We start from the raw sequence: 7,585 nt of genomic DNA, 5'->3' as shown, positions 1-7,585 counted from the left end.
GCGATGGTGGTATAGTGGTGAGCATAGCTGCCTTCCAAGCAGTTGACCCGGGTTCGATTCCCGGCCATCGCTATTAATTCACTTCCTTTTGAAACTAGAAGTTTGTCATCGAATTTGATGCAGTTCAGCTGGATATTGTTTCCAAAATATAAACCGCTGTAATTACATTAAAATGTTTTCAATGTTCATTTCTTTTCCCTATAGAAGGAACAGAGGAAAAACATACTGAGAATGGTGAGTTAGCAAGGGTCGAATGAGAGTGAGGAAGTCAAATGATATGTCAGCCTTTATTGCAAGGGTGTTGGAATATAAAAGTAAGGAGGTCTTGCTGCAATTGTACTATGTTGAAATATTGTGTAATATTGGCTTATATTCGCTGGAGTTTAGAAGAATGGTAGGTGATCGCATTGAAACGTATAAAATTCTTAGTCGGTTTGACAGGGTAGGTGAAATTACCCTGCTGGAGAATCAAGAACTAGAGGTCATAGTCTCAAGATAAGGGGCCGGCCATTTAGGATCGAAATTAGGGAGAATTTCTTCACTGAAAGTGTTGTGAATCTTTGGAATTCTCAACCCCAGAGGGCTGTGGATGCTCAGTCGTTGAATATAATCAAAGCTGAGATCGATAGATTTTTGCAGTCCAGGGGAATCGAGGCATATGTGGATCCAAGTACAGATATCACCAACAGTGATTACTAAATCACTAAAAATAAGTTAAAATGGAGATGAAATTTTGATCTTTATCTCAAGGGAACGGAAATAAAAAGGAGTGGAAGTTATATAACAGTTATACAGAGCTCTGGTTAGTCCTCATTTAGAGTACCGTGTTCAGTTCTGGGCAACGAACTCTCTATAATGGCTTGGAATGAGAAGGAGTTTTTCTCTTTGGGATTCTATGCAATGGGAGGGAATAGGAAAGGGTTTGGTCTTTTCGGATTTTTTCCAGTGGGAGTGAAAGAGAAGAGGTTTGTTCCATTGAGATTCATTCTGCGTGCTCTTGCGTTTACTGGGGAGACCTGTATGTTGCCAAATTGCTTTGTTTTTAACATTGTGCCCCCTCGTTTTACCCTAAATAGAAAAGTATAAATATAATGAAACATTGAAAGGAAATTCTTCAGATATCAGGTTATCAGCGGAGCTTATAAGGCCGGTAGCTGCTCGCCAGAGAATGCTGAGCCCGATTGACAATATCAGCTCACTGCCATTAAATGGGTACGGTCACAATACAAACCCAGGAAAATAAAATGAATCAAAACTGGACATCAAATAAGAAAAGGGCAAACATTTATTTCATAAGTAGATGATATGTCACAGGCAGTCTTGTCGTCAAAACTTGTGATTGCGTGAAATTGATTGGTTGAATGTTGGACTGAAATTTACTTTCACCTCTGTATTCGGTAGTTTCCGTTGGGCAAATAGCAGGCAATCATTTCACAGGTAATATCCGGTTAGGCAGATGGCAGGCTGTCATTTCACAGGTAATTTTCGTTGGGCAGATGGCAGGCAATCATTTCACAGGTAATTTCCGTTAGGAAGATGGCAGGCAGTCATTTCATTCTGTGGAGCGATGGCCTTTTTCTAGTGGAATACACTTTCAGTTATGTTTACTTTTTCCGAGCAACTGCAAGGACACGCTCTTCCTCGCCTCCAAGCCACGGTTTGTGGTGCTGGTGTAAGTCCAGTATCAAGGGGAAAGGAGTCGGGGGCGTCTTAATCATCAAACTTTATTTCCCCAAAATTAATCGTTTTGTAAGAAGAGAAAGAAGTTCTTCTGCAACAGAAAGTTCAATTGATGATGGACGCTCTTCTGCCATATCGACCGGGTCTGAACCACCTCTGAATCACCGACCACATCGAGGATGAATCAGTATCGTGAGGCTTTTTTGAAATGTGGTTTCATCAATTGTGCAAACGCAAACCAAGATCGAAAGCCCCAGTGTGTTAATTTTAGCGAGGTGCTTGGAAACAAGAGTTTAAAACTCGTCAAAATTAAAAAGTCATTTATTGACAAAACATGGGGAACTCGTTGATCACACGCTTGAATATTTTTAAAGGAAGAAACAGGGATTAAAGTTATCAGCACAAGTTCTTAGTCTGTCAACTGCTCTGAATGATAAGGCACAACTGGTGTCATATTTAGTCGCATATCGTGTGGAAAAAGAGAAAATGGCCCATACAGTTGGCGAAAAACTTATTCTTCCAGCATCTCTGGATATGGTGCGGACAATCTTTGTCGAGAAGCCTGCTGAAAAATTGAGAACCATTCCTCTCAGTGATAACACAATGTCTCGGCGAATATGTTCTATTGCTGACCATTTAGAAGCCAAGCTTATTACTAGGTTACAGTCAGCCGGGGATTTTGCTATCCAACTTGTCGAAAGTACTGATATTTCAAATTGTGCAACACTGTTAGTTTCTGTGAGATATGTCGGGCAAGATGACTTAATGGAAGTTTTGTTGTGTTGTCTAACTTTACCAACAAATAAAACAGGAGCAGAGATATTCGAAGCACTGCATGACTGTGTAGATGGAAAATACAACTTGGACTGGGCTAATTGCAAAGAAATTCCAAGTGATTGTGCAGCAAATATGACAGGTAGAAATAGCGGAGTTGTGAGATGAATATCTGAGGCAGCTGGTAATGATGGTTAGAATCACTGTTTCATTCACCACGAGGCTTTGGAGCCCAAGGCTGTTCCCCCTGATCTGATGGCAGTACTGAAGGAAGTAGTGAAAATTGTTAATTTCATTAAAGGAAGCTCACTGTACTGCAGGCTTTTTGAAGCATTATGCTCAGAAATGGGAGCTGAGCTTACTCATTTACTGTTTCACACTGAAGTACGATGGCTGTCACGGGGCAGGGTGCTTACAAGGGTTTACGACCTCAGGAAAGAGATTCACATTTTTCTGGTAGAGAAACATTTAATTTTGCAAATGTATTTTATGATGACAGTTGGTTAATGAAGTTGTCTTACCTGGCTGACATGTTCTCAATTTTAAAGGAACTGAATTTGAAGTTACAAGGAAGAGGCAATGAATTGTTTCGACATTGTGAACAGATAAAAAACATTCCAGAAGTCATTAGAACTGTGGCAAGCCCGACTGAAAAGTAATCTCCCGAGATATTCCATGTTCCCAACACTGTTACAACACATTGAGGAGAACAGCACCAATGAAGGTAAAGTGAATGAAATGAAATGAAATGAAATGTGTCATACAGTTACATCTCGCTGCTCTGTCTGACAATTTTTGTCGCGACTTCTCTGCAGAGGGATTTGAAAATTTGAAGGAAAATCCTGAATAGAAAATTAAACTAAACTTCATGCCTGAGCAAGAAAACGAGCTGGTGCGACTCACTGAAAACACGCCACAAGTCATTCAGTGTGTCTTCTTTTTGGCTCAGTGCTTTCAAAGAATATCCTCTGTTGACTAAGATTAGTGTTCTGTTTTGCTGCCATTCACAACAGCCTACATGTGCGAACTGGGATTTTCGACTTTGAGAATGTTAAAAACAAGAGAAAGAAACCGAGTCAACAGCGCACCTGATATGAATGTCGAGCTTTCATCTTGTGATCCAGATTGGAATGAGGTCATGAACAACAGGCAGACCCATCCGTCACATTATTTAAGTGAAACTCAACCTGATCTTTTATTTACTGTATTTATACTGTAATTAAAATGTTTTTCAAGTAACGTCGATGTCTAATTTTATTTATTACTTGAAGTGAAGTGAAGGGCGAGCATGCATTGACCTTTATTGGGATTTGATGAAAACTCCAGTCAGAAGATATTATTTTTTGGGTCCCTGGGGGAAGTGTTTTTCTTCCACTGAGTCACGAGAAAAAAAATTGAAAATAAATGTTCTACATTGTACGGTCAGTGTCTGTTTAGCAAACCAGCTCTGAATTCCTCAGTCTGTATTTCGAGAAACGGTTCTGTGCGCGACGCGGGCAATAAAACACTAACCGACGCATGGAGACTAATGGCTGCCGGAGGCCCCACAATCCGCCATGCCCCAGAAACCCCTCTATCTCTCGAACGCGCTGACTTCCCGCTCAGACTGCGCATGCTCCCCAGGCCCGCCGTGCATTCTGGGAAGGCATCGCTCCTTTCCTTTGTTCGCGAGTCCGACTCGGTGGAAACGGGAGAAAAAAACGGGAAGCGGCGGGTAGGACGGGGGAGGCGCTGGGTGATGGGTGTAATGGAGTCCCGGGACCCCCGCCCGCCCGATCCCCCGGGTCTCCCGGCTCTGATTCGGGGCCTGAGCCGCACTCGGTGTTGCTGAGACTCCGCTCAGTGTAAATGCAGGTTGTTGTTGATCTGCTCCCGTTGGCCTCAGCTTTGCCGGACGGAATCAGCCAGGGACGGTGACTGTGCTGCTCCCCATAGGTGAAACGCCCGCAGCTCGCTGTACAGGCTCACAGTTGCAGAATTACCACTTGGCCGGGTACTGGAGGGTAAACTGTGACTGGGCTCGAAACCCAACATCACGCAGAACCTTCAGGAGAGAAAGGGAGGAAAAATAGATCCTGCAATGAATCTGGATTTCAAACAGCGAGGAAGTGTCACGGAGGGATAGTGTGTGGGATGGGGGAATTCAGTGTTTAATTGGGGCAAGGAGGGATAGTGTGGGACGGGGGATTTACAGCTTAATGAGAGCAACGAGGGAGAGTGTGTGGGACGGGGGATTTACAGCTTTAAAGGGGCAAGAAGGGAGAGAGTGTGGGACGGGGGATTTACAGCTTAATAGGGGCAAGGAGGGAGAGTGTGGGACGGTTGATTTACAGCTTAATAGGGGCAGGGTGGGAGATCGTGTGGGACGGGGATTGACCGCTTAATAGGGGCAAGGAGGGAGAGTGTGTTAGACGGGGCATTCACAGCTTAGGAGGGGCAAGGGAGAAAAGAATGTTCCATAGAAACTCGAACTGTGTGTTCTGAATTTCTATCCTGTACTTATGGTGATGAATTATGTAAATGATGAGCACAGATGCGTAGACTAGACGTGTATTCTCTTGAATAAACAAGATTAAGGATTGATCTAATTGAGGTGTTTAAGATGATTAGAGCTTTTGATAGAGTAGATGGAGATAAACTATTTCCTCTGCTGGGAGAGTCCAGAACAAGCGGGAATCATCTTAAAATTGGAGCTCGGCCATTGAGGGGTGACGTCAGGATGCAATTCTTCACACAAAGGGGAGTGGAAATCTGGAACTCTCTTCACTCCAAAAAGCTGTTGAGGCTGGGGGTCAATTGTAAATTTGAAAATCGAGATTGATAGATTTTTGTTTGGCCAAAGTATTAAGGGCTATGATACTAGGTAGGGGAGATAAAGTTAAGATATAAATCAGCCATGATCGAATTGAATGGCGGAACCGGCTCGTGGGGCTGAATGGCCAACTCCTGTTCCAATGTTCCTAAATGCAGCCATCCGCAATAAGATTGTGGATGGCAAGGGCCTTGCTCACAAGTGAACGGACATCTGGAGGGAGATGCGGTGAGAGGAGGTGACTGGTCAGGGAGTGTCAGTAAATGAAGCAGAAATGATAACCGGTCAGGGAGTGTCTGCAAATGAAGGAGAAATGTGATTGTTCAGGGAGTGTCTGTAAATAAAGTAGAAATGGGGACGGTCAGGGAGCGTCTGTCAATGAAGGAGAAATGGTGATTGGTTAGGAAGTGTGTCCAAATGAAGGAGAAATTGTGACTGGTCATGGAGTGTCCGTAAATGAAGGATAAATGGTGACTGGTCATGGAGTGTCTGTAAATGAAGGAGAACTGGTGACAGGTCAGGGGGGGTCTGTAAATGAAGGAGAAATGCTGACTAGTTAGGGAGTGTCTGTAAATGAAGGATAAATGGTGACTGGACAGGGATTGTCTCTAAATGAAGGATAAATGGTGCCAGGTGAGGGAGTGTCTATATATGAAGGAGAAGCGGTGAAGGGTCAGGGAGTGCCTATAAATGAAAGAGTAATGGGGACGGGACAGTGAATGTCTGTAAATGAAGAAGAAATGGTGATCGGTCAGGGAGTGTCTGTAAATGAAGAAAAAATTGTCTGATTAGGGAGTGTCTGTAAATGAAGGAAAAGTAGTGTCTGGTTAGGGAGTGTCTATAAATGAAATCGAAATGGTGACAGGTCAGGGCGTGTCGATAAATGAAGGAGGAATGGTGACGGGTCAGGGAGCGTTTATAAATGCAGGTGAAATGGCGTCTGGTAAGGGAGTATCTATAAATGGGAGAGGACATGGTGACAGGTCAGGGAGTGTCTATAAATGAAGGAGAAACTGTGACGGGTTAGGGAGTATCTATAAATAATGGAGAAATGGTGACTTGTCAGGCAGCGTTTGTTAATGAAGAAGAAATGGTAACTGGTCAAGGAGTGTCTGTAAATGAAGGAGGAACGGCGATTGGTCCGGGAGTGTCTGTGAATGCAGGAGAAATGTTGACAGGTCAGGTAATGTCCATAAATGAAGAATAAATAGTGATGGGCCAGGGAGCGTCTATTAATGAAGGAAAATGCTGACTGGTCAGAGAGAGTTTATAAATGAAGGAGAAATGGCGAAGGGTCAGGGAGCGTTTATAAATGAAGGAGAAATTATGTTTGGTCAGGGAGTGTCTGTCAATGAAGCTGAAATGCTGACTGGTCAGGGACTGTCTGCAAATAAAGGAGAAATTGTGATAGGTCAGGGATAGTCTTTAAATGAAGGAGAAATGGTGAATGGTCAGGGAGATTCCGTCGCAAAATTTGGGAGGTATTACATATGGACTGCTTACAGGCAGCTACAGGGAGCGACATAGTCTCGAAATGAGGGGCAGACCATATACACACAGCAAGAGTGAGCATCTTCAGGAGAGGAGAGGGGAACCAGTGAGTGTAGAACAGAATCCAACCAGAGTCAGCACCTTCAGGGGAGGAGAGGGTTGGGAGCAGTGAGTGCAGAACTGAACCAAGCCAGAACTAGCACCTTCAGAAGAGGAGAGGGAATGTGAGTGTGGAACTGAAACCAGTCCTAGTCGGGATCTTCAATACAGAAAAATTAAATAGAAGGAAAATTGTTGGAAGTGGTGCGATGGATATGGGTTTCAGCAGAGGGAGGAGGGTGAGTGTGTGGGACGGGGATTTACTGTCTTGGGGAATGAGCGGGTAGAATGTTCCATAGAAACTAGAATTGCCTGTTCTGAATTTCTATTCCGTATTCACAGTGAGGACTTTTGTTAGCTCCTTTTACAGGGTATTAGAAGGGGAGGATTTGCAGAAAAGAAACTCAAACCAAACATCACGTCAAGATCTGACAGTCACTCTATTCACCAGCACCTGAAGATTATCGGCCTTAAAATATAGGAGAAATGTTGATCTGTTCCATCCGTGGGAAAAGATTTCAAACATCACTGTGACTGGAATAGCAGCGAGACACACACACCCGAGTGAGAGTGTTCCAGTGCACTGACTGTGGAAAGAAATTTAACCAGTTGCACAGCCTGAAAAAACATCGTACCATTCACAGTGGGGAGAAACCAGACAAATGTTCTCTGTGCAGACGAGACTTGTACTGATCGTCCAACCTGGAGAGACACGAGGACGCCCGCACC

At 43.8% G+C, this 7,585-nt stretch overlaps 1 non-coding gene across 1 annotated transcript; it reads left to right on the top strand.

The window, feature by feature from the left end:
• On the top strand, positions 1-72 carry trnag-ucc (transfer RNA glycine (anticodon UCC)). Its single transcript has one exon. It is a non-coding gene; the product is annotated as a tRNA-Gly (tRNA).
• The last annotated feature ends 7,513 nt before the right edge of the window (positions 73-7,585 follow it).

This window comes from Heptranchias perlo, unplaced genomic scaffold (genome assembly GCF_035084215.1).
Source record: "Heptranchias perlo isolate sHepPer1 unplaced genomic scaffold, sHepPer1.hap1 HAP1_SCAFFOLD_43, whole genome shotgun sequence".
Lineage (NCBI taxonomy): Eukaryota > Metazoa > Chordata > Chondrichthyes > Hexanchiformes > Hexanchidae > Heptranchias > Heptranchias perlo.
Note: the sequence above shows the minus strand (reverse complement) of the source record. Positions and strands in the feature narration are given on the sequence as shown.